The following is a 27,195-nucleotide window of genomic DNA, read 5'->3' on the forward strand; positions in this document are numbered from 1 at the left end:
GTATTTTCGTGTTTATGTAGTAGAGTATCTTGAGGAACTATATCTAGGATGTAAATAACTAGATTTGAATATGTGTATTCCTTTGGCCAGGCCTAGTCAAATTGCCTTCATATCTGTTGCCTCATTTCATTCTCCCATAAACTCCATGAGAATTCATTATTATTTATATCATCATCAACGTGATTTTAATATCATCAGACATTATTTTCTTCTGCTACTTTAATAGATACCAAACCAAATTATTTTTATAGTGTTTTATTCTGCATTTCTTTGATTTCTATTAAGGTGTATACTTTCATAGTCTTTTCATGACTATTTTATTATTTGTTTTTTGTAAATTTTCTGTTCATATAATTTTCTGATTTTTCTAGTGAGTTGCTTAAGTTTCTTAATGATTTATGAAAGTGCTCTCTCTTTTCCTCTGGATGCAAATTCTTGATTAGTTATTGCAAATAATATCTATGAGTCTTTTGCTTAAGTTATATTTGCTGCAATAATATAAAGTAACTTAAAACTTTATGAAAACGACTTAAATATGTAGAATTTTCCATAAAAGAAATGGGCTATTTTGTAGAGGTTTTTAAAAATTTCAGAATATTGGTATGACAACTTCTTGGTAAATATATTCATGAGAATACTTCAAGATTATTTCAAAGATACAATTTCACTTGTGGATTATACTCATAACTTGATTCCCCTTGATTCCAATTACTGATAAGCAGGAATGTATTTTTTGAGAAGTTTTCTCATTTATTTTTTTACCTAGTAAGTAGTTTTTTGAGGGAAGATAAAAGGTTTTAGTAAATTACAGAATCACACAGTAAATGCTACATGTAACTATCTACAGAGTACCAGGGAAAGAATATTGAAAAATAGCATTCAGAAGTAAAATTCAATGAAGCAGAGAACGTGAAGTTGTGATTTGGTCTATTACAGGGTATATACGATAAATATTAGTAGCAGAACCAACCAAGCCTGGGCAGATGCACTCACATTCTGTCCCATGAGTTAGGGTTTCTTATTCCATCCAAATCCTGAGGAAAACAAAGGGTCCTGTGTGCCTAATTATGTCCAACAACTGTTGTTTGGACTCTTGTTTGAGCTTTTGTTTGTTACCTCTGGCTGTTTTGCTATATCCAGGTTTCCAAAATTGCTCAATGTTTCTGAGGTCATGTCTGAGAGTAAAGTAGAAAGAAGAGAAAACAGGATTCAGGACTGGATGAAAGAAGAATTGTTATATTTTCTTTTGTTTGTACATCCCAGAACCAAGAAATTTGTCACAAATTGTTTTTAATTAGCCTTAAGACCCAATGGTTCTGTGGTAGATTACCTCTCAGTAGGTGACTAATGCTGTTCTAGTCTAGGTTAAAGCATTAAATTCACGAGAAAATCCCTTTTTCTGACAGCACACAATCAACTATGCATCCTGCTGAAGTGTACTGCAGCCTCCAGCATTCCACAGTCTCTTTTAACATTCACCTATCCACAATATGTGCCATTCACAAAACAGCATGAGTGATTTTGACATAATCTTGTACTTAGAATTGAAACCCATCAGGGTTGCTTTCTGAAGGATTTTCATCCTGTGAATACAAGTCCACCTGGGCCAAAAGATAAAGCTCTTCATGCATCATGAAAATGACACACATAGATTCCACTCCACATTTGTCATTAAAAGTACCAGTTTGTAGCTCATTGTCACCCAAAGATTGTTGCTGTGACTCCTTAGAGAATTAAATTGCAATTTGAGAACCTCAATAAGCCAGTGTTAAGTTAGTATCTTCATTTGCTTTTTCTTCATCTTGTCACTGGAAGATTAATGTGCAGTGTTTTCTGCACCCAAGGTAGCCTGTCTTACAAGTGTGTGGTGTCTAAACCAAATTCCATTTATAGGCAGAGAAACTTGCTAGTGTGCAATCCTGATCCTTTCACCTTTCCTCTGGTTTCATCTGATTTCAATTTTTTTCCTAGCAAGCAAACATTTAGTCCTGCTTAATCTTCCTTCCGCAATTTTCCCACCCTCTGATGTCAAATCAAACACAGGTTTGATGCCAAATCTGACACAAATTGTGGGGAAAGAATTCTGCAAAGGTAGAACCTAAGACAAAACACCTGTAGGGTCACTTTTACAAATGGGATCACTAAAGAGCAATACCCCTGGCTGGGGTAATAGCACAGAACCTTTAAATCACAGAAATTAGACACAGGAAACCTGCCAGGTCACCTTGTCTACCACTACAGCAGATTTATGTATTTCATGTGAAATGGCATGAGCAGTGAAGCATTTACAGTAGCCCTGGGGAGACGCTACTGCTTGGTAATACATCTCCCTGTTGAGAAAATGTCCCAGGAAGCAGTCCAGCTTTTCTTTTGCTTAATTTCACATTGTTCTACAGTGCTGTATAGCCTTTTAAAAATGTAGCCACGTTTTCTTTTTCTCCTTCACCTTTAAAACCTACAATCTTGCAATACCACATTATTATTGTCTTCCTTTGTAATTATTTGAGCCACTCTACACAAGTTTGAATCTTAAAATACCACCTTATAAATTACTTCCATTGCTAAATCTGGTGCTTTTCTAAAGAGCTGCTCATTACATTCCCATTCATTCAGATTGGAAGCCATTGCTTGTAATTTCATTTTGTGTGCATGTGTTTGCTTAATTCTTATAGAAAATGGAAGTGGTGTTCAACCCAGTGACTGGAACTTGCAATTCCATTAAAATCCAGTGAAAGTTATAAGTTCAGCATCCCACAAACCTAAATACTCACTGGTCGATACAGCTACTTGTGTGTATGTGTGAAGTAACACTGACTGAGATTGAATGATTTTTGCTCTGCAAAAAGCCTGAGCATAACTACATGACTGTTCCATTTGGAAATGTTCTTCTATCTACATATATTTAAAATGCTATGTCTCATAAAATCTTCTATAAGATAAAATTCTATGTTATGAAATTGATCAGGAGAGTGAATATTCACTCAGGGGGCTGGACTATGCAAACTGAATCTTAAAGACTTGATTTTGTTCCAAGATTTTCTGCCTTGAGAGATGATGAGGGCCTTGTATTCACTCTTCCTGTGTCCACTCCAGTAGCCAGACCCTGTCTTGTTAGCTTCACATAGCTTCCTGATTCTTGCTTAACAACATGAGCGAATGTATGCAGCCCTGCCCATAGTGTCCAGGGGCATGATTGTCATTTTTAGGTAACACATTAGTAAAGGCATTAAGCAACGAAGGGACTTCAGATTCAGAGGGTCTGAGATGCAACTTACAGCTTGAATTCTTAGAATTTCAAGTTTCATCTTCTGCTAATTTTTGGTCTGTCTCTATTTACGTATTTTTCTCCATTCATGAGTCCAAAGTATAGGCATTATGATGTCTCAGATTTAAGACTCTTTTGACCTTAAGAAAAGTAATGCTAAAAGGGTTACCCCCGAAGACTTTGTGAAAGGTAGGGACTAATTGTATCATTAAACAATAAAGTTTTACGAATTTTTGTCTTAGAATCAGAATCCTTTTGAACTCCTCCTCAACTCTGAAAAAACAACCCCAATTTCAGGAAAGTTTCTCACTGGTAGTACACTAGAAGGAAGAGAGGATGGAGAGCAGAAGCAGGGAAAGGGAGGAAAAATAAGCAAAAGAATTGTTGGTGGAAGAGAGAGGGAGGAGAAAATTATATGTTGAGTGCTTACCATGCAGAATAGTGCTTTGTACATTACCTTGTTCACTCATTACCTAAATGATGTCTAGGTAGGTAAATTGAAAACAAGTCTGTCTCACTCCCTTGGCTCATGCTCTTCCACCCACACACACTGCACTATTTTTCAAAGACATGAGGATTAATGAGACAATAATGTTGGTAAAGTGTTATAATTTCCTTTGAGAGAAAGGGCTATAAAATTTTATTGTTATTGTTATTCTTATTATTGAAGCTCAATGAGTGCTTTAGTAGTGCAATGGATGTAACTAATATTGCTCTCATTTATTCCACTTATGGAAGAGGAGTCTAAAATAAGAGCAGGCAGATTTACTGTGTTTTAGCTGGTTATTTAGTGAAACTTTCTAAATGGGGACTTTGAGGGCTAAATGTGTAACTAAAGTCACAGATGGTCTAGGGGGGGAAGTTAAGATTGTAACCCAATGCGTTCTCTTTCTAATGCTTGGCTCATCAGGGGGTAAGAAAAAAATGGATTAAGGTGAAAAGGCTTGAAACATTCAATCTTTTCACTCTACAAATATTAAAGAGAGAAACTGACAATAATTCTACTCATTTGTGGAAATAATGAAGAACTCGTTTCAAATAATTGGCTTTACCAGGAAGACATAGTTTTCTCCTTTTCATGAAAGAGAAATAGTTGTCTTAAAATTTAACAACTTATGAGCTGGGGATTTAGCTCAGTGGCATAAGTGCCTGCCAGGAAAGTGCAAGGTCATGAGTTTGATCCCTGGTATCAAAAAAGGAAAAAAAAAAATTAACAACTTATGTAAAGGACAGAAAATCATTGCAAAAAGATATGGACATATACATATTCAAGTACAAACATGAATTTTCATAAATAGGTATATTTTGGTCATTTTTAAAAGTTTTTACAGTCAATTAATTCAGTGTCTTCCTCCTCGGGAATCACCAGCCTGAACTGTAATTTAAGAATGGAAGAATTATAACTCAACCTGAGTTGTTATGAAGCAATTACACATTTGATTATCATTCATCTATGCTTGGATTTTTATTGTGCTCTGATGTTTTTCAGTACACACTATATTTTTTTAATTAGTTGAATTCTATACTTTATTCAGTTCAGGCATCTAATTGAAGCAGGAAAGAATGCCCATATGATAGAACTTCTTTATTTTTAGAAAAACAACTAAAGCCTAATTTACACAAGTTCCCCTGTAATGTATCATGATTAGTTAGAAGTGCTCAGAATTAATCTAGTTCACATTTAACTACAATATTATTCCCTTTTATTGATTGCACATTTGTACATACAAGCCTTTGAGTAAATTTATTTTACGTTGATTTTCTCTAATAGTTTCCCTACAGAGTCAATACAAAACTAAAAGAATTTTTTTCCTGGCTTTCAATTGGAACAGGTAACATGAAAGGACTCAGGAGTCTTTGTGACTCTTTTTTCTGTCCTGTGTGCTATTCCTGTGCAAAAACAAAACACAGCCTTTGCATTCTGTTGAGATGCACATATATTTAGGGGTTAAATTTCACTGACTGATGCAAAATCTACTACAGTAAATTATTCCTTTGTTATAATCTTCATCTCTAAAGCTTCTCCTTTGCTGGCCAAGTCTTGTTTTCCTACTAAAATGGTCTGTCCCCAGAGTTAGGGGAAGGGATGAGTACAGGAGGGAAAATATAGGAAATGTACAATAAGAAAGAAAAATAGACATCATGAAATGATTTTCTTTTGAAGCATTTTTGGAACTAGATATCTCAGACTGGAAACAAATTTATACTATGTGCTCTTCATGGTCCCTGCTTTTTTTTAAAATTTAATTTTATTTAAAGAGAAAGAAAAAAAGCGACTCAGAAAAAGGGTAGAAATAATACATAATATTAAAAAAAGTAAGAAATCACTAGTTGATAAATTACATATTGTCCTCTTAGAAATAATTGTTCAAATTACAAAAGTAAAGCATACAAAGTGGACATTAAAACAGTGACTCTGCAAATAGTTCTGTTCAACAATCCAACAAAAACTTAGTAATATGGTTATCAATCCTACACATTTAAACATACATGCAGTTATATCCTTTAGAGCACTTTCTTTTCCTTACTTGTTTACAAGAGCAATTACTCATTTTCAGTTTCATTACTCCTCCAGTTTCTACTAGTTTTTAAACTAGAGACACAATGTGATATTTACAAATACGATTCTTACTGATTTCACTTATGAGGATAGTCTCAAGTTGTCTCCATTTGCCTATGAAGGCCTCCAGATCATCCTTTTTATAGCTGAGTAATATTCTATTGTTTAAAAATACCACATCTTTTTCTGTGGTTCATGGGCCTTTAGGATGTTTCCAAGATTTAGCTATTGCAAATGGTGCTACTATGAACATGGGTGCACTGTGACATGACCTTTTTAGTTTCTCTGGAAAATACCCAGGAGGGGAATAGCTGGATTGAATGAACTTCCAATTGTAGTCTTCTGAGAAATTTCCACACTGATTTCCATAGTGGCTACACCAGTCTACACTCCCACCAACAGTGGAGCAGTGTTCCTTTTTCCCCGCAGCCTCACCAACATTTGTTATCTGTTGATTCCTTGATGGCAGCCATTCTTTCTGAAATCTCAAAGCTGTTTTAATCTGCATTTCTCAAATGACCAGTGATGGTGAATATTTCTTCATGTATTTATTTGCCATTTGTATATTTTTATCTAAAAACTGTGTGTTCATCTGAGATGCCCATTTTTGGAGAAGGTCTTTGAATTTGGGCGGCTTGATGTTTCTCAATTCTTTATATGTTCTGGATATAAGTCTTTTGTCTGAGGGGTTGCTGGCTAAAATTCTTTCCCATTCTGTGGGGTTTTTTCTTTCTGTTGGTGATTTCTTTTGAAATGCAAAAGCCTTTTAATAACAGGAGATCCCAGTTGTTGATTCTTTGAAGCGTTTCCCATGCAGTTTGGATTTTGTTCATGAATTCTCTGTCTACCCTTATGTCTCCAAGACTTCTACCCAAATTTTCTTCCAATAGATTTAGTGTTTCTGTTTTAACATTTACATCTTTGATGCAATTAGATTTTAGTTTTGTGCATGGTGATAGGCATGAATCTAGTTTCAGTCTTCGGTATGTCGAAAGCCAATTTTTCCAACACCATTTGTTAAAGAGGCTATGCTTCTTCCAGTGAACATGTTTAGCCCCTTTGTCAAATATCAGGTCGCTGAGTGTCTTTGTAGTTGTGTTTGCATCTTCTAATCTGTTCTATTGATCTTCAGGTCTATTTCTTTTCCAGTATCATGCTGATGTTATCATCGTGGCTTTGTAATATAGTGTCAAGTCAGGAATTGAGATATCTCATGCCTTGCCTTTGTTGCCCAGAATTGCCTTTGCTATCCTAAGTTTCTTCTGTTTCCAAATGAATTTTAGGAGTGTTTTCTCTAGATTTGGGAGGTATGTAAATGGTATTTTGATTGGGATTGCATTAAATCTGTGTAACAGTTTTGGGAGTATGGCCATTTTCATAATGTTGGTTGTTCCTAACCAAGAGTAAGAAATATCTTTCCATTTTCTAATATCCTCTTCAATCTCCTTTTTTATAACGTAAGTTTCAGCACATAGGTCTTTTACATTCTTAGTTAACTTGATTCCTAAGTGTTTTATTTTTTAAAATGCTATTGTGAAGGGTGATATTTCCGTAATTTTTCTCTCAGCGAGTTTTTTGTTTGTGGACAGGAATGCTACTGATTTTTGAGTGTTGACTTTATCCAGCTACTGCTGAATTTCTTTATTACCTCTAGTAGTCTTTTAATGAAATTTTGGGGTCCTCTATATAGATTATCATGTCATTGCACATAGTTATAATTTAAATTCTTCTTTTCCTATCTTTATTCCTTTTATTTCTCTCTCTTGTCTGATTGTCCTGGCTAGTACTTCCAGAACTATGTTGAACAGGAGTGGTGATCATGGACATCGCTGTCCTGTTCCTGATTTTAAAGTGAAAGCTTTCAGCTTTTGTCCATTTAGTATGAGGTTGGCTGTTGGTTTGTCATAAATTGCCTTTATAAGATTGACGTAGACACCGTGAATTCAGAATTTCTGAAGGGTTTTTATCATGAACATTTGTTGAACTTTATCAAAAGCTTTTTCTTCATCTGTTGAGATGACCACATAGTTTTTGTTTTGGCTCTGTTGATGTGGTGTATTACATTTATTGATTTGCGTATGTTGAACCATCCTTACATTCCTGTAATGAATCCCACTTGGTTATGATGTATAATCTTCTTGATGATTTGCTGCATTCTATTTGCCAATATTTTATTAGAATCTTTGCATCCGTGTTCATCAGTGAGTTTGGCATGTAGTTCTCCTTTTTGTTTGGGTTTTTCTCTGGTTTTGGTATCAGAGTAATACTTGCCTGCAGGAATGATTTAGGGAGGATTGCTTCCTTTTCAACTTCATTGAAGAGTTTAAGGAATATTAGCATCAAATTTTCTCTAACTTTCTTGTAGAATTCAGCTGTGAATCCATCAGGACCTGGGCTTTTCTTTGTTGATAAGTTTTTAATTATGTTTTCAGTTTGAATAGCTGACAGTGGGTTATTCAAAATTGCTTTATCTTTTTAGTTGAGTTTTGGTAGTTCATGTGTTTCTAGAAATCTGCCCATTTCCTCTGTGTTTTCCACTCAGTGTGAGTAGAGATTTTCAAAGTAAATATTCATGATCTTTTGAAATTCCGTGGGATCCGTAGTAATTTTCATCTTTTTAGTCCTTATTGCATGAATTTGGGTTTTTTTTCTTTTCTTTTTTTTTGACATGGTTAGCTAGAGGTTTGTCAATTTTGTTTATTCTCTCAAAAAGCCAACTTTTTGATGCATTAATTCTTTGAATTGTTTTTTTAGTTTCAATTGCATTGATTTCTACTCTAATATTTATAATTTCCTCTCTTCTTTGAGCTTCGGGTTTACCTTGCTCTTCTTTTTCTAGAATCTTGAGATGAAGCATTAGGTTGTTTATTTGTGCTCATTCTGTTTTCTTGATATGACAATTTATTGCTATATATTTCCCTCTTAAGACTGCTTTCATTGCATCCCACAGGTCATATAGTATGTTGTTTTTGCATTTTCAATGAACTGTAGGTATTGCTTTATATCGTCTTTAATTTCATCTGTAGCTCACTGGTTGGGCTAGAGATTTAGCTCAGTGGCCTGAGTGCCTGCCTGGTCACTGCTTTTTATTTGTTGGTAGTTTTCTTCAGTGGAAAAAAAAATCTTTATCAATCATATCCTTTCCACATTTCTGGCTATCTCCCCAGGAATCTTAGTCTCATTAAAACTTTACTGAGTCAAATTTTTTAAAAAAGGAAGAAAATCTTTTGGTTTTATAGTTTGACTTGTGTACTTTAGATAGTGGGGTGTTTTATTTTTCCAATATTCTAGTAAAATAACTGAGAGTAGGTACATAAAATGTCTGTTAAATGGATTCACTGGGTTGGTGATCAATTTAAGCAACCATTTTTGAGTATCTCATGTGGTCAGTCTTTGTGGGTCAGGGGGACACAGTCTGTGTGATAGAATTTACTGTAGTCTAGTGGAAGTTGCACATAGGTAATAAATGTGACATGATAAGTTTCACTAGGAGACAGAAATGGAAAACATGGAGACTCACAGAGGAGAGAATGACAAATCCACATTAGGATCAGGGCAAGCTTGAAAAAGTGCTAGCACTAAATTGGTTCTGAAGTATAACGAAGGAACCCTCACACCCCCAACGCTGGCCAGGACTACAAGGAGGAAAAAGCTTCCAAGCTTATGTAAAGACTTCAAGGTTACAGGAACTTGGTACATGTACTAAACAATTAACACTTCAAGGAAAGTGGTATAAAATGAAACCAGCCTAGGGAGTTTGGGTTTTATTCTGTGGTTATCAGCAACCAACAAAAGCTTTTAACCTACCTGGAAAGTAACATGCTTGATGTTTTTTCTCTTGAAAAAAATCCTTAAAGATGAGTGTTATAAGAGTCTTGTCCAAGAAGCCACTGCCTGCAACTTCAGTAGCTAAGGGAGGTACAGTCTTTAGTTCACACTATTAAAACAATGTAGCATAGGTTGGGTGGTTTGCAAGAATGTATTTCTCAGCGTTCTACAAGACAGACATCTGAGATCCGGGTTCTAGCACAGCTTCCAGGATGCAGACTGCTGTCTTCCTGTGGCTCACATAATGAAAATGACCGAGCCAGTTCTCTGGTTCCTATTCAACAGAGCACTAATTCCATTCCTAAGGGCACAGCACTCAGGACCTAATTAGCTCCTGATTATCTCTCTGGTAACACCCCCAGATGTTACCATTGCAATTAGGAGTTCAACATATGAATTTTTTGAGCACATAAATGTTGAGTTTCTTGTCGATATGGTTTACAAGGACTCTCAGAAGTAGTAGAGATAGGAAGCAACAATCTTTAAAATAGACTCAGCAGACTGTGATGATTGATTCGTTACAAAGTTGATAAAACTGAAATTCTTGTACTCATAAGTCATTAAATTCGGAGCACAAGATGTAAATACCATTTTTATTTATTCAATACAGCTTTAAAGTGTCTTTCATGTACCAAGAGCTGTATAGGAATTTGAGAGAAGAAATATTTTTTCCATTAAAGTGGACCTGTACAATAACAAAGTTTGTTCTAGTAGATAATTAAAATTTTTGACTTAAGAGTCTACAAAATACATGAAATTAAAATCATTGTTGGAACTTGCCTATAATTAAAGTTAATGAAAATATCTCTAAGTGACAGTATTTGGTCCAAAATTGGAAGGTCTTACCTCTGGGAGTCTTTAAAACAGAAAAAGCCACAGGATTAATAGATAATGGTTAGAATATAAGACAAGTATCAGGATAGTTTCTAGACAGAGAGAGGCAAGGCATGGTGAACACTGCCAAGTGTTATAGCCATGTTGTATAGTTCTAAAAAAAGATGATTGAATTTAGAAACTGGAATAATATTGTTGATTTTGGTGAGAACATTTTGTATTGTCTGATAGTGAAGACACTCACATTTAAAGGTCTGGAAATAAAAGGTTGTGGCAAGAAGGATTCATAATATTTTCTTGAAGATGATAGTTTAGAGAACAAATAAAGTTACCATCTGTTAATGTCACATTATCAATAGAATTTTGGAATTAGTATGGAGGAAGGAAGGGGCAGAGTAGATCTTTGCAGCTACCATTCTTAAAGCAGCCAATGGGAAAATAGATTGGCATGGTGCCTATTACATACATTTCAATTATGTCATACAACATCTTAGCAATGTAACCATAATGCAATTTTAGTCATTCACTCATTGATTCATTCTTTCATTTGTTCAACAAAAATCATGAAGCACTTGATAAGTGTTATACACACAGATGGTATCCATGTTCACATGTCTTGTGTGTTTAGGGGAATGGGAGAGAACATTAGTGGGAAGAGAGGAGGCTAATATAAAAAGGCTTTCAGATGCAGAGACTAACATTAGAAAGCTGGAGAGGGCAAAAATTTATTTCCTGTTCATCCAAGTTGGTTAAGTACAAAGAGGCTAGTGTGTATAGTCTAGTAAGGTTGGTAAGTTACTATTATTATTAGTGTGTATGGCATTTAAAGCAGGAGAATGATAGAGAACACTTCTGTGTAAGTCTGGGCAAGTTATGGAGGTACGACCCTGGATACTGTATCTGATGCCTCACCTTTTACTCTCTGGTGTTGCCCTGCCCTTCTTTCTAGCTGGTAAACTAACTACTGTATCCTTCCACCATGATGTTCTTACTTGGAGCCAACCAACCATGTTCCGAATCCCTGGAACCATGAGCTAAATTAAAACTGTCTTTGAAATGGCGGGTGTCAGGTATTGTGTTACAGCAATAGAAGAAACAACAGCTAATGCAATAGAAAGCCAAAATCAAGAGTTGACTGTAGAGGAGGTTTTGCAACAGATTTTTTTTTTTAATTTAAAACTGTGACTACATCAAGATGTAGAATATTAATGGTAGCAATAGAAACATCATATCCTATATTTCTCTCTCTGAAAATATACCTAACCACTATATTTTCAAAAGTGTGATACAGATTTCAAAAAGAAATCATTTCATTAGCAATAGCACATTATGAAGTTAATATTTAATCTTATTTATTTTTTGTTGATAACGGTGTCCATCATTTATGAAAATGACATTAATTGAGTATTATTCCTGTACAAAGGTATTGACAGAGATGGTTTAAAGATAGCAGATTTCTGTCTGGAGCTTCATCTAGATCATTTTCAGTTTTGAAAAAAATTGACTGTGATGGTCTGGAGAAACAACCTAGACTTACATTGAAAATAACTATAAACTCTTTTCAGCAGACATATTTGGAGGTAGGTGAATTGAAAACTAGAAATGTCATAAAAAGGAACATAGTATTAGTGGAAGTAAGAAAAAGGCTGGAGAAAAGGAAGATAGAGAGAGAGAAAACAGGAAGTATTAGCAAAATCTGCAGGATGAAAACTGTTATAATTCAGGATTATATCTTTGAATAAACTGAATGCTTATTTTGTTTCTGGTTTACCTTGTGTGACACATGGTGTTAATGTATTGTATAGGAAAACACACGAAACCCAACAATGTGTTTTGTTTAGTTTTTCTGTGACATTCTTTTTTTTCCTAAAGACAGAAATCATAGGTGTTTATCATTTACTTTAAGACAATAAGTGCAAAACAACAGAAAGTTAATGCAGAATCTGTTTGTGTGATTGCTAAATGAGAACTTTCCTTGGGAAATATGGAAGAGAAAGGTAAGTGACATAGGGGAATCACCTTGAATGCTGCCAAACACAGCCCCAGCTCCACCTGGAGATGGCAAAGGTGGTGGTTCCAGGTATACTCAGACATCATGAGAACATCTTACAGTTTGCCATGTCTCTGATTTGGAGGATACAGCAACAAGTAATTTCCTAGCTGGTTTCTATGTCAATAACTAAGAGTCCCTATCGGGAGCCAATGAGGACTTCACCAATTCCCACTCAAGAAGGCTTTCTGCTAGGTGGAAGGAAAATACTTCAACGTGAGACCATGGGCAGATTCCTAGATACAGAAGCTCAAGGTGATTGGGCTGTTGTAAGCTGCTAACCAGTTGGAAGGAGGCATTATCAGAGGTCCCTACTGAGATAAATATTTCTGAAAATCCATAAAACCATTTTATGAGTGATCCAGAAGACCCCATTACAGTCCAAACAGTCTCTGAGAACTGTTGTTATCCTCAGCCTTTGTGTGATACCCTAAGTTTTTCATCCTGAAATGCCCAGAAGCAACAGCAAGTAGGGGACAAACCACAAACCAGTGCCTTGCACCTGAGATGAGTCTACACTGAGGGATCAAAATACTTTCATTGTGTTTTAAACAAATTTTGTTAATGTATGTTTGCAATAAATAATAAACACATTTATCTGAGGAGCCAGCGATGTACATATCATATTTTAAAACTTTTTACTTCTCCTCCTCTCTGTCCTTCTCTTTTCCTCCATCTCTAGATCCCCTTCCTACCTGCCAAAGGTCTTCCTCCCTGTTTTCTATTATCATATTTTAATTTTTCTTTAAATATTTGTACCCTGGCTTCTTGAGAGAAATCATGTAGTATTTAATCTTTTGTGTCTGCTTTATTACACTTAGCTTTATGGTCTCAAGTTTCATCCATTTTCCTAAAAATGACTCCAATATGTCCTTTGTTATGGTACAGTCATACTGTATTATGCATGAACTCCATATTTGCTTTACACATGCATCTATTGATGGCTAAATAGATCGCTTCCAAGATTTAACTATGATGAGATGTGCTGCTATTAGTAGGGGCATGCATGTGTCACTGTAATGTGATGTCTTTTAACTTTGTCACGAATATATCTAGAAAAGGAATAGCTAAGGCAAATGGGATTTTCATTTTTAGTTTGTTTCCACAGTGGTTATTTTAGCTTACATGCCCACCAAACATATAGAAGGGTTCCTCTCCCCACGCTGTAGTCCATCCAGCATTGGTTGTTTCTTGAGCTGCTGGCTGTATTAACATTCTTTCTGAAGTAAGAAGAAATTTGTGTTGTTTTATTTGCATTCTCTGATATAGCTGAAGATGCAGAACATGTTTTCCTGTGCTTATTGGCCTCTTTTACTACTTTCAAGTTACATGTAATTAACAGAAAGCTCAGAATTTTCATCTTGGACTTTTATGACCATTTAAATAATTATGTGTTATCAAATAGCTGCTATTAAAGGGATAGTTAACAAAATAAAATTGCTTTATGTTAGTATCTTACAAAGTCTATTTTATATTATAGGACATTAAATCATCCTTCTCTTATGATATCAGTAAGCACATGATGTTATATCTGAGAAACAAAAAAAGAGTGGCATGATGGTAAGTTTCCCCAAGTTCTGTATGCCAAATATGAGAAAGGGATTGGAATTTGACAGCTGTATCTCTTTGTCAGCTTTACTTGTTAGAGACTTAATTTTCCTATATGTAAAACAAAATCACAGTTATCTTATTTTAATGAGCATCATTTTGCCTATTTTCAGATTTTCTCATCAATGTACTGATATATGTTAGCACAAAACATTTTCTTCTCTGTGATGCTATTTTAGATGGTAAATCTTCAGTTATAAGATCTCATCTATCAAACCCAGCCTCTAGTCTCTTTATGTCTTCTCTTTTCGTGTCAATCTACTGTATTTGTGTTTTGGGAAATGTGACTCTATTTTATTAAAGTCTATTTCTGCATGCATCTTCTATTTCTTTGAATTTCTAATTTTAAAAAAAACTAATAATTTAGACATTTTATCAAATCATTCTTGAAATGACAACAGTGGTCTTTGTCTCAGCCTCTGGCTCTGTCACCGTCCCTCTCTCTGTCTCTCTTTTTGTGTCTCTCTCTGTCTCTGTCTCTTACAGTATTTTAATCTCTAAATTAGTAACGTGCATCTGTTTATCTCCTCCCTCCCTCTGGTGCTACCCTCTCACTCTTTCTTCTCCAATTTTTTTGCACCCTGTTCCTTCAGACTCGACATCTTTGACATTCAATGTCATCTCAAAGAGCATAAATAAAATCACTTGTTTTGTTTTTTCTTATTCTCCTTTTATGTTCTTCTTTTGGTCAAATTCCCCCAATTATTCTTCCAAATGATGTTGTAATCTGTCTACCCTTTCACATCATCATGTCAGCTCTTTTGCTCTTACCTAGGTTATCATCATAAATCTTAAAGGGCATTCTCATCACTTGGCTTTAACACTTCAAGCTGTGCTGTTAACTGAACTTTCTGAAATCCATATCTGGTTCAGTCATTTCCCGGTAAAAAATCTTCATGCTATCCCACAGTACGACTTGCAACTTTCCACTTAGCATTTTGAGACCATTTACAACGTCCGTCAACTGCCTTATCCATGTCGCCTCCTATTCTCCATATGAAGGCTGTTTTGTTCTGTTGTCGTTATTTTTTCCATAATTAGTCACACAGCTTCACCCTGCTTAGTTATATGGATGCTGTACCTCCAGAACAGCCTTGCCTTTCTCATCCAATTGTTAAATCTCATCCCTCACACTCCGTTCACATATCAAATATTGAATTCACTTCTATAAGCAGCTTCCTGTAGAACTCTAAGCAAATTATCCACCCCAAGTTGCACTTTCATATGCTCTCCTATGTTCTATTTTCTTTAGTTTGTGGTCTGAGAAATAACCAGTGCCTGATGGCTGAAATTTCCTGATCCTTATAAACCCCAGTGAATAAAGTGAGTGCTCTGGGTTAGTTATTAAAATAGTTAATGGAATTTCAGAGTACGCAATGCACCAGGCACTAGATGCTTTACAGACATTTATTTTATCTAAGCCCAACAACCCTACAATTTTTTTTTTTTTTTGTAGAAAGACACTAGGTTTATTCATTCTAAGTTCCCAATGTCTAGAACTGTGCTGGCCCCTGCAGAAGCTCAAGAGCTCTGTTTAGACCAATGGAATGAATGAATAAATGAATGAATGAGCTCTAAGGAAGAAAGCATCACCACAATTTCAACAGAGCATGTAACAAGTGAAATTAAGCAATTTGACAATTACGTATAAAACATAGTAGTTGAAACCATGTCTGATAACACCATACTCAAAGCCTTGTAAGCTTAATGTAATACTGTTTTATCAAACTGGGCTATGAAATAATTATTTAGAATCAGATTTTGGAAAACTCAGTGTAGAAATGAGTCTACATGAAGTAAAACAAACATCATTAGGGATGAAAGACAGCACCACTGCCAACAACGACATTTTAGTCTGAAATAAGATTTAAGAGCCGCAAGAATGTTTAAGTGGATTTAATTAATGCCTACAAAAATTCAAAATCAGAAAGAGGTGTTTAAGGAACTCCTTGCCCCAGTACTAAGAAAGAGTGTTTTATAACTCAAAATAGGGGAAAAAGATGTGTCAGGTAAAGCCTGGGCTTCATAGTGGGAGCAATTGTACTTTGCATTACTGTGTAAATTATATCATTGTATTTTTGACATTTACAGTGAATACATTAAAGGCCATTTTATTGTGTCTTCAAATATTCTACTCATTATCTTCTTCACATACTAGGATTTTCAAGTGAACTAGTAGAAATGCTGTTTTAAAAGTATCTTTAAAGTGTATGGACTCTCTCACATTAGTAGAAATACTTAAAGTCTGAAGAACTGAACAATACAGAAAAGATAATTTTTTGTTTTAGATTTGTAAAAAATCAAACCAAAACCAAGAACACTGTATTTGATTATCAGTAAAGCATTCTCAGTAAAAAGTTCTAGCAATTAGGAAATAATAGACTGCTGAGGTATAGAAATTTCCAGAAGTTTTTTGAGAAAGGCCAGTTCTGTCATCTCATTTTAGCTCTCCCGCACTCTCAATGGAATAATGGAGTCATTAAGAAAACACCTCTAGACCCAGGCTACATTAACCAAATCATGGCTCAAGTGCTCAATAGCTGCAGTGTCTTGCCAGTACTTGATAAATCAGTTGATCTCTGAGTGCCTTAATTGACCACTTCTGTAGAGGCAAGGACACAATCTCATAGAGTTGTTACATAATAAAATGCAAGGCATTAGAAAAGTAAAAGTAAGATTAGTTAATGGGTTGTGTGTGTGTGTGTGTGTGTGTGTGCGTGTGTGTGTGTAATAGGAAGGTAATGCCAGAAAGAAAATAGATGTAGATCTTATGACAACCCAAACTCCAATGTCTGCTTTTACATAGAAAGTTTGTTTAAGTATTATAGTAAGTAAGTAAGTAATATAATTTTATCAGCAGTCCATTATGAAAGCCAGAGGGCCTGTAAAAATGAATAGGGAATGGGCTTTGTCTTCAAATGACAAATCATATGGACACAACAATCTAAAAGCAGATAGACTTGAAATTGTTTATTTTTTAAAAAAACATGAAATGCTATCTCTTGACATGAAAACAACATTCCACTAACTTTGATAGAATTGAAATCTCTTTCCTCTTCCATTCACCAGTCAAGGCAATGGAGAGAACATGCACTTATGCTTTCCATCAGCTTTGTTCCTTATTTAATTCCTGTCTCCATAGAAAGGGGGCACTTAGCCAGTCTGAATAATAGCTCTAAAAGCATTGACGAAACAGTCTTCAACTAAAATCAGAACTTCTATCCATTTAGAACAAAATATAATTGTTTTTGCAAACCTCCAGCAAAGCAGGTTGGTAAATCCTATATTTTATCTAAAACCATCACTTTTGTCTTTTAACTCAAGGGGATTTATGTGTATTATGCATCCTCATTTGAATGTCCTGTCATTTCTTGCTTTACATTTATGACAATAGCTCAATTTGGTGAAAATTTCAATGTGGTTATGTTTGTAGTTTTGATTCATACTGGGTTTCTTGGCAGTGGAGTCCATCAAAGGAGTACATTTTGCTTACTTGACAGTTCAAAGAGAGAATTTAGATAGAATGCTTTTACTCTAAGCCAATGGGTTTCAGTGATGTGCTCTTTTCTCCAGTAGGCCAGCTTTTCATTTGCTCTAATGTTCATGAATGAGGAACTAATGACTGTAATGGTGACCTGTGAAAAAACTTTAATGGATTATGTTAAGTACATTTCCTTCCTCATTCTTAGTACATTTTATATTAGATCTGCTATAGTTTAAATGTTATCTTCTAATCTTTTTATCCTTGGTATTTTAATTGGTTCAGTACTCTGTAATGTTACATTATATAGTATAAAAATTACACATTTCTGTGAATGTGTAACTTGGTTATTTTGCAGAAAAATAACAGAGGAACATGGAACCAAAATATGCTAAGGCCATCCTAAATAGTCCTTTACCATGAAAATTAATGTAACCATCCATCAGTTCTCCATAATAATTCATTCAGCAGAGCAGCGAGAAGTCTCACATTTCATATTTAGCTATCACTGAGAATGTGTTAAAAGCTTTTTCTCAGACACACTGTCATTTCTACAAATGTCAGGCTTACAGACATGACATGCTTCAGAAGCTCATTTTAATTTGGATAATAACTAAGAGCTTGTCACATGCTAAGTCACTGGAACTATTTCCTACTCAATTTTCTGGTAAAGAAAACAGTAAGCCCTCCCAAGCTTCTTTAATTTTCCTTCTCAGCATTCACCAGCAAAACATGCTATTTTCTATTATTAAAAAAAAGTTTTGGGTATTTTAGGTCTTCTGTATTATTATGTGTCATTTTATTCCTGTTATTAGAGGCTTCTTTTGACTTGTTCCTTAATAGCAACTTCTTATTAGAAACTTAATTCTGCATCTCTCCTGAGAAAGAATGAAATTACTGTATTGATATTTATTTTTCAAGGAGAAACAAAATTTCAAGAAGAGCCTGTGCCAGCACAGAATGTGCAGAAGCTCCTGGGTATATCATCAGCTTCCATAAAGTTTGATGCTTCTATCAAAATGGACTCTGAGAGACTGTCTTAAAGAGAAGATATCTTTGTTTATAGAAGGTGAAAACTAAATAAGAAAACAATATTGTCCCTGAGTCTATGCTACTGAGAGTTATGGTTTTGCCTTAATTAAATATGTTTAATAGAGAAATAAATACTTCCTAGTCACAATTATGTATGCACAGATTGATTTATCTCAAAACAATAGGTAACTTGTGTTCTAGGAGTGTCCCGTAGACATTGGCTCTCCTCCATTGCCCAGATCTCTTCAATGTCTTCATCAAAATCCCAAAACTTAGGAAAAAGCTGAATTTTTAAGGATGGTGTGAACATTGGTGACAGATGGTATTCACACACTGTGAGCATTTGCAAACAGGACTTTGAAGAAGGATCTGAACCTGACCAATTGGTATTTTAACCTCATAGTTTGAATTGAGATGTAAAGAATCTAAGTGATACAAAGAATCAGGGACAAAAAGATTATTATTCCAGGGACAGTGGAAGTGGCCACAGGATCTCTATTTAGCACCAGAAATGAGTTGACCTCTTGAGGTGTAATGTTTGATTATATGGTAACAATATGAGGAATGACATTATTAGTGCTATCTTTATGAGACTGAATCCTTATTTTGGTGGTGAATCTGTTTCTAAGTTTCCTTTAGTTCCCAATAGTTATCAAAGGTGAAACTTCATCCTTCTTATGAATTCCAGGAACCAGTCTAAATGACTATAAACCATTCCTTTTCTGTTACAAAAATATTACAGCAGATTCGATCAGATTTACTTAAGCAAATTATGTTAGTTTTTTTTAAAAATTTCAAATGTGTCAAAGCATGATTTTTCATTAAATTAAGAAAAATATTTGGAAAGTAAAGTTAAGAAAAATTACATAGAAATCTAAAGTCCATTTGTTATTAATAGATTCAACAAGTAGTCAACAGAGTGATCAATCACCATTTGACTAGTACTATGGCAAGGGGCCAGAATGTGACTCTGCGTCACTAACATAATTCTTGGTAGTTCATAAATAAAAGAGAAAGTGAGAAGGAAAAGGGAAAGAAAAGATAAGGAGAGAGAGACAAAAGTTGAAAAGTCATAAGGAATAAAGAAATTGAAACCTTGAACCAAAACTAGAAAAGATACTGCCCTAGGAACCCCAGGTAAATCTAAGTGATTTACTTTTTATAACTATGACATGAAAAATCATATTGTATTCAGTGTATGTGTCTACAGTACTTTGGGTGCCCTCATAAGTTTAAAGGTGTATGATACCTTTAAACCCATAAATTTAAGGGTATATGATAGTTGTCTACATGTTTTTGTTAAGATTTAAAAATAATAAAAGAGCAAATCCAGAATAATGTGTCTATTTTATAGGAAAGTACATTGTCAAGTACATTTCTAAACATGGAAAAACACACCAATTTTAAACAAATAATCCAGTAAACTAACGAGTGTTTCACAGAGTATTTTGGAAGCAAGCAGCAGTAGGAGTAACTGCCATAAAAATGGCAGAGCTTACTAGAAATACGGTGCATTATCCCAGGACCCTTACCTCAAAAATAATTTTTAAAATTGCTCTTACTCCCTCTTTTCCTGGTTATAAACAAGGAGTTTGGACGTGTGCCTTAAAGTAGGAAAATATTGGTAGTCTTAATATTTATATAGTCATTCTTTTGATTTCTTTTTTTGTAACTGTTTCTCAATGTGTCTTACTAACAGTTTTAAGGAGACAGCTCTTCACTGTCCAGGAGTGTGATGGCAGGCTATTTAGTTTCTCTGTCTCCAGAAATGTTAAATGTCAAAACAAATGTATAGTTATGTGATTGCCAGAGTATTTACTCATAGATTTCCAAGCACCCCATTGGAAAAACTTTTATTATTCCTTTACTCTATACAACCATCTCCTTTACGTACTATTTATGTTTATGATATCTATATAGAGCTTATTATAATATTTGTTATGTCAATGCTATAATAAACTCTATAACTATTTTACTTTATGTCTTTCCAAAAACTCTGATTCATATATACTTCTTTTCTTTATGTTTCAGTTGAGGAAACTGGATTTACAGATGTTAGATAAATTGCTGAAGTCAACAGAGATGGCAAATGTTTAGCATTCACATGAAAATATAAGCATATCATAGTCTAGACAAGCAGATAACCTTTGAAGGACAGCATGCTTCTGGAAAGATTAGTGGGTTTTCCATTGCTGCAACAAAATATCTGAAGCACAATATTTTAATTTTTTTTTTGTCTTTTTTCTTTTTATCAGTACCGGGGATCGAACTCACGACTGCCTGCTATCAAGGCAGGCACTTATGCTGCTGAGCTAAATCCCTAGCCCTCAAGCACAATATTTTATAAAGAAAAAGGATTTATTTAGATCAGTTTTGGAGGTGGAAAGTCCAGTTTGTAAGGAGCTGGCCCCTGCAAGGGCTTCGTGGAAGACAGCATTACAGTGGAGCCATATGCAACAGTAAGAGTTCAAACGGTAAGACAGGAGTCTAAGATACAGGAAAAGGACCAGCTTTAGTCTTTTATAACAGTTTTCACTAGGGAGGTCACCAGGGTCCCATGAAGACTACATTTTCTTTCAAGGGTGATGTCTCCAGGTAACCCAGTCACTTGGCACTAGACCCCGAACCCCACCTCTTAAAAGTTTCACCTCTTAAAATCATTACTACAGCAAGGAACAAGTTTCCAACATATGAACCTTTGAGGGACACACACAAGCCATAGCCAGAGCACAGTAATGCAGAGGATACAAGCTGGGAAAGTAAAACCTTCAGAACAACCCCTCTGATGTCCTTAATTATCCATATGCCTTAACCAAAATGCATGGTTTTCCTGTGAGCTTGGAACTCTCTGCTACTTAAAGCTTTTGGGAATCTAGTAAAGCACTGAAGTAGTGAGGAAAGGTCTGCCACCTAACTCAGATTACAATCCTAGCTCCTCGCGATTTTAGGCAATTTTATCAAATTACCTTGTTTCTGCTTTTTCATTTGAGAAATCGGTATAAGACTATGGGGAACCACTTAGACTGCCTCGTAGCTCAGGAGCTCTAAGGATACCCGAGGACGTGACCCCATTTGTGTAGCGCACATGCACAGGGGGATACAATTAGGTAACCACAACAACACAGGTAAACATGCAAGCACTCGTTACTGCACTATTTAACAATGTAAATATGAGTTAGCAGCCTGCATAAGAATTGCATAATTAAGACTCAGGCAGCTCTTGCTGTCTTGTGCTCTGCTCTGCTCCTCGGTACTTATGGTTATTGCTAATGTCATGCACACGTGTCTTCTTTAATCATGGGATCTGACTCAAGAAAATTTCTCTTGGACTCCCAAGCAGGCTAACAAGGGGAGAAAAAAAGTGAATGAGGAGACACATATAAAAGAGAGAGTCTGGAGGCACAGGACACTCAACATCCCATTCTGTAGAAGAAGTTTAGAGAATTCTCTTCCCTCCATCTTAACACCAACAAGCCTCCCTATGTAGCAGTGAACCATAGTTGAAAGAAAAGCAAGATACTCTCTTTAAGAACAACTTAAGGAATTCCAAAAATAATACTTCCCAACCCATGTTATAAGGTCAGTATCATGCTCACATCAGAAGCAGAATAAGGCACTCAAAAGGAAAAAAAAAAAAAAAAAAAAAACACAGGCAAACATCTTTCAGGAACATGAATGTACAAATTTTCAATAAAATATTTTCCAGTCAAAACTATTAAGGTACAGAAGATTGTATTCTAACCCAAGGTGGGATTTAGTCTATGTATGCAGAGATTTTTAAAACCAGTAAATGTATTAAACCATATTAAAAATCCAAAGAATAAAACTCAGGAGATTGGGAAGATGAAGCTCAGGACTAGAATACTTGTCTGGTATGTGCAAGACCCTGGGTTCAATCCCAGCACATAAAGGAAAGAATGAAGAAAGAAAGGAAGAAAATTTATTGTAATATTTCAACTGATGAAGAAAAACAATTTGAGAACTTCAAAACTCATACATGATAACTGTTCTCTTATTCTACTATGAATAGAAGAGGAAGCTTCTCAGTTTGATAAAGCACATCTATGAAGACTAGAATTATATAACATTTAACAGTGAAATGCTTGTACTTTTTTTTTCCTGTGATGAGGAGCAAAGGATATTTTTTTTTTACCAGTCCGCTCAATATTATATTGCAGGTCTTAGGTAAGATATTCAATGAGACATGACCAATGAATAAAACCTAAACATACTGAGGGAAGTATTAAAGCTGTCTTTATTCAAAATAAATTTTGAAAAGAAAAATTCTGTAAATGATAGGTATATATAGAAAGATAGTATGGTGCAGCAATAATGCAAACTTCAGTATTCTTGTATTGTTTTCTTGTATTCTCAAAATGAACAATTTAAAATTGAAAAGAAAATTACAATAAAATTAAAGAGTTAATTAAAAATAAAGTTAGGCAACGATCAAACAAGTATTGGTAGTTTACATATGTAAAATGAATAAGACATTAATTAAAGAATAATTAATAAAGAGGAAGACATTAATAAAAGAATATGTAAATAATTGAACAGATATTTTGTGTCCATAGGTTGAAACATAGAAAATCAATATTGTATAATTTTCCTAAGTTAATATCTATGTCTATAAACAAATGTAGTCATATATATATATTTGAAGTAGATAAATACAGTGAATATTTGAATTAAAATCATATTTACAGTAAAAAATACATTATCACTAATCTCCCTCAAAATGGTCCCCATTGCTTTGCACATTCCATCATTCTTGCTGCTTTTTTGTTTGTTTTTGTTTCGTACTAGGGATGGACCTTGTGCAGGCACTTACACAGCTGAGCTAAATCCTTGGCCCCTTCTTGCTGCTTTCTAAAGCAGTCCCAAAGTCCTTTTTTATGAATGTATTGTTATGTCTTTTTTGATGTCCTGAATCAATTCAAAGCACTACAACAATTTATGCCAGATAAAAACTTTACAATACCTCCTCCAACTTACTCACTGAATCTGGCACTGTGTGACTCGTGACTCTTCTCCAAAGTCAAAATAATCATGAAAGGTAAATAGTTTTAATTGATTCAAGACATCAAGGTAGTCATAACAGTGCAACTAAAGATACAATGAAAGATTTCCAGAAAAGCTTCAGAAAATGGCAAGAAAAACAACATGTGTTCGAAGCAAGGGGAATATTTTGAAAGGATTGATAGTGATACAACCTTTCACAGTAATAAATTAAAAACTTTTTAAGTATATGAAGTTAAATACAGTCAAAACCCCAGCAAAATAAGTTCAGACATCATGAATCTGATTCTAGAATGCACATGGAAATTCACTAGACCTAGAATGACCAACAATATGAAAGGAAAAACAGTTTATAGGAAAACTGACACCAATTTTGAGACTTAAAAGTTTCATTATTTTATGAAAAAGTAAATGCACACAAATGGAAAAAAATAGAGTCCAGAAACAGGCCTATACAAGTGCAACACAATTAACTTGTGTTTTCAAAAAACGATTAAAAAGAATCATATGTTTTCAACAAAAAGTACTGAAGTATTAGAACATCTCTGTCAGGACAAACAATCTTGAGACAGACTTTTCTCAACAACAAAATTAACTCTAAATGGATTATCAACCCAAATGAAAATGAAAAATGATGACTGTTTTAAAGGAAAATAGATAACCACAGGGTTAATTATTATTTTTCAAATAAAACACCAACATTATAATCCACAGTGAAAAAGAGTTGAAGAGATAAATCGTTAGTTGAAAAGCATTCGCCTTACTTACATATTGCATTGTTAAAAGAATGAGAATGCAAGGTGAAGACTCAGAAAACATTGGCAAAACAAAATGTCTGTACAGAGCTTGTATTCAAAACAGACAAAAAGTTTAAAGATTCAGCAAGGAAACAGCTTACTTTAAAAAGTAGTTCAGAGCACTGACTAGACACTTGCCAAAGAAGAAATACAGTTGTCAAAAAGCATATGAAAAGATGCTTAATGTCTAGTGTCATTAGAGAACTGCACATTGCAATCTTAATTTAATGTCAATGTATTCCTACTAGAAAAGCCAAAATCCAAAATAACCGACAACTGCAGTGGCTGGGGATGGAATAAAAATTAGGGATTGTCATTCTTTTTATAAATAAAATATTACAGAAAATTTGGAAGACAGTTTGGCAGTTCTTTTCAAAGCTAAGCAGTTTTATCATATTTAGCAATCATACTCAACATGTTTATCCAACTGATTTGAAAAATTATATACACATAGTACCTTGCATAAATGTGTGACTGGTGACTTTATTCATAATTATCAAAAACTGAGAATAATCAACATAAAATTTAATAGGTAACTGATCAATACATTGTAAAAATTTTTAAATAAATAAAAAGTAAACTATAATACATTCATATAGTGAAACAGCATTTAGTGAAAAAAGGAAATGAATTCACATTCATGTAAAAACATAGATCAGCCTTAAACAAGATTTTAAAGAAAAATAAAAACCAGTCTGATAAAGCTGTGGAATATATATGATTCCATTTTTATGAATTCCTGGAATAGAGAAAAAAACCTCTTGAGGCAACAAATAGAAAATTGTTCCAAGGAATGTGAGGGAGAAAATGTGGAACAGGAAATGCCTACGGTACTATTTAGGATAGTGAACCTACTTTTTGTGATTCAGCGATGGTGGATACATGGTGCTCTCCATTCATTGAGCCCCGCAGAACATTGTAGTACAAGGGTGAAACTAATTTGTATGAAAATTAAAAATCCTTCAGGCAACCAGTGATCCCAGGATACAAAGAAAAATGTGATAAAAGAGTTTAAACATGTTATAGACCTGAAATGTGCCCTCACTGAGTAGAGTAAGGGAACATTTTTGTCTTGTATAACTTTGAAAATTAGTAGAAACTGTGACAAAGGCAAAAGGAACTGTACATACCAAGGATGTTCTAGCTGATAATGTTTTCCCCTCTAGTGGTCCAGAAAAACAATTCTGAAAGTGCGACCTATAAATGTTTACTACAAGTGTACAGATTTAAACAAATGCTTGATGGATAGTGTGAGACAGATTTCTCACTAGAGAAATAGGAATTCACACACATTTAAAGGGAAAAGTCTAGCATGATTCAAATGGAAATGAATTCCAGTTTAAATTATCAGTAAGAAACAATTTAGGTTGATATATAGACTATTACTATCTTTAGTTAGTAGCTGAATAGCATGGAAATTTGTTTCTCACGGTTCTGGAAGCTGGAAATCCAAGAACAAGGCATCGACAGATTTGGTGTCTGAAGAGAGTACACTTCCTGATTTATAGATGTCTTTTTGTCGAATGATTATATGGTGACGGGACAAGACAGCTTCCTGAGACTTTTTTTTTCTTAACAAAGGCACTAGTCCTGTTTATGAGGCCTCTGCCTTCAGGATCTAATCATTTCCCAAAGTCTCCATTTCCTGATGTCTGTATGTTGGTATCAGGTTACAACCTATGAATTCTGAAGGGACATATTGTAACTCTGTAAGTTGCATATAGAAATATTTGTATGACTGAGTATAATTTGTATGTCTGAGTATATACATGGATGACATGTACACATTTGTTTCTTTATTCTTTCACGTCTGAGAACCTAGGAAAATAACCTTAATGCAAAAAATATATCTAATTTCCAGATTTGTTTTCTAGTGCTGCTTTTCAATAAAGTGAAGCAAACATCACTCGAAAAATTATTGATTCTAGAACTCGAGCAAGGGCTAAATAAGATGAGCCAAATGACATAATTTCCAGTGATCACGGTTAAAACTATCTGAACAACAGGGCTGGGGATTTAGCTCAGTGGCACAAGTCCCTGGCAAGTGAAGGTCGTGAGTTCGATTCCCAGTACCAAACAAACAAACAAACAAACAAACCAAAACCTATCTGAACAATAAAGCAAATGAAGTAATACTAAATTATAACTCAAAGTATAAAATAAACAATTCTGCAGGTAATTTTTAGAACATAAGAAGGAGTAGACAAATTTCCTATGCAGATTTACACTGAATAATTCATGTAGCCATTATACCTTCCAAGAGATGGAACATAATTTCTTACTCTATAAACGTGAACTATCTCTAATAACTTGCTTACAGATAGCACAGTGTGGAGAGGAGTATGAGAGGCATAATAATGCGGTGTAGAAACAGCCGTGTGGTCGAGGTTAGTGTCAGTGGAGACAGGTCATGTTTACAATGAGCATCCAAAATACCTGAAGTCAGGAGAATCACAGCATTTTTGTGTTCTTCCCCCAAATCTATGATCCGAGAGTATCCTAAGAAACACTTCAGACAAATCCTGAGGGACATTCTACAATGTACCAAATCAGTATTGCTTAAAACACAATGTCATCAAAGACAAGTAAAGGTGAAGAACTGTGTTGCATCCTAGAGAAACCTAGAGAGAAACAGCAACTAAGTAGAACATAGGGTCTTGGCTAATAAAAAGGAGAGTAGGCAAAAACAAACAAAATGTAAGCAAATAATGAACTTACTTC

The 27,195-nt window shown here is 34.6% G+C and overlaps 1 protein-coding gene across 17 annotated transcripts in view; it reads left to right on the forward strand.

Moving 5' to 3' along the window:
* The window catches only part of LOC106025858 (histone H3.v1-like), a 311,126-nt gene that overhangs the window by 87,011 nt on the left and 196,920 nt on the right, over positions 1–27,195 (forward strand). For 4 of the 17 annotated variants that reach the window (XR_010050194.1, XR_010050193.1, XR_010050191.1 and 1 more), the window contains exons 3-4: positions 14,018–14,097; positions 18,548–18,695. The exons of 9 other annotated variants lie outside the window; for them this stretch is intronic. The gene's annotated coding sequence lies outside the window, so the exon portion shown is untranslated. Of the gene's footprint in view, positions 1–14,017; positions 14,098–18,547; positions 20,634–27,195 lie in introns of those variants that run through there. 4 more of the 17 variants (XR_010050196.1, XR_010050195.1, XR_010050189.1 and 1 more) reach the window with 2 other exon arrangements.

This window comes from Cavia porcellus, unplaced genomic scaffold, assembly GCF_034190915.1.
Source record: "Cavia porcellus strain 051 isolate PalLab524CR breed Dunkin Hartley unplaced genomic scaffold, mCavPor4.1 scaffold_10, whole genome shotgun sequence".
Lineage (NCBI taxonomy): Eukaryota > Metazoa > Chordata > Mammalia > Rodentia > Caviidae > Cavia > Cavia porcellus.